Source organism: Bombus pyrosoma, unplaced genomic scaffold (assembly GCF_014825855.1).
Source record: "Bombus pyrosoma isolate SC7728 unplaced genomic scaffold, ASM1482585v1 HiC_scaffold_4725, whole genome shotgun sequence".
NCBI lineage: Eukaryota > Metazoa > Arthropoda > Insecta > Hymenoptera > Apidae > Bombus > Bombus pyrosoma.
In genome coordinates, this window is record NW_025219985.1 from 335,412 (window position 1) to 336,834 (window position 1,423).

Here is a 1,423-nt window from a genome sequence, read left to right on the forward strand (position 1 = left end):
CGTCATAACGTAATACTACATAACGTTATACGTTATATCGTAATACTACATAACGTTATACGTTATAACGTAATAATACATAACGTTATACGTTAAAGCGTAATACTATATAACGTTATACGTTGTGACGTAATACTATATAACGTTGTACGTTGTAACGTAACAATACATAATGTTATACGTTATAACGTAATATTACTTGTAGTTATAATTTATAACGTAATATTGCATAGCGCTATACGTTATAACGTAATACTACCTAACATTATACGTTATATCATTATACTACATAACGTTATACGATTTAACGTAATACTACATAACGCCATACGTTGTAACGTAACACTATATGACGTTATACGTTATAACATAATACTACATAACGTTATACGTTGTAGCGTAATACTATATAACGTTGTTCGTTGTAACGTAACAATACATAACGTGATACGTCATAACGTAATATTACATATAGTTATAAGTTATAATGTAATATTGCATAGCGTTATACGATCATAACGTAACACTATATAACGTTATACGTCATAACGTAATACTACATAACCCTATACGTTATAATGTAATACTATATAACGTTACACGTTACGACGTAATGCTATATATCGTTATACGTTGTAACGTAACACTACATAACGTTATAAGTTATAACATAATACAACATAACGTTATACGTTATAACGTATCACTATATAACGTTATACGTAATAACGTAGCACTATATAACTTTATACCTTATAACTATATACTACATAACTTCATACGTTATAACGTAACACTACATAACGTCATACGTTATAACGTAATAATAAATAACGTTATACGTTATAACGTAATACTACAGAACGTTATACGTTGTAACGTAACAATACATAAGGTTATACGTTGTAACGTAATATTACATAACGTTATAAGTTATAACGTAGTACTACATAACGTTATACGATCATAACGTAACACTATATATCGTTATACCTTATAAAGTAATTATACATAACGTTATACGTTGTAACGTAATATTACAGAACGTGATACGTTGTAGCGTAACAATACATGCGGTTATAAGTTATAACGTAATATTACATAACGTTACACGTTATAACGTAATACTATACAACGATATACGTTGTAACGTAAAATACATAACGTTATACGTTATAACGTAATATTACATAACGTTATAAGTTATAACGTAGTACTACATAACGTTATACGATCATAACGTAACACTATATATCGTTATACCTTATAAAGTAATTATACATAACGTTATACGTTGTAACGTAATATTACAGAACGTGATACGTTGTAGCGTAACAATACATGCGGTTATACGTTATAACGTAATATTACATAACGTTACACGTTATAACGTTATACTATACAACGTTATATGTTATAAGGT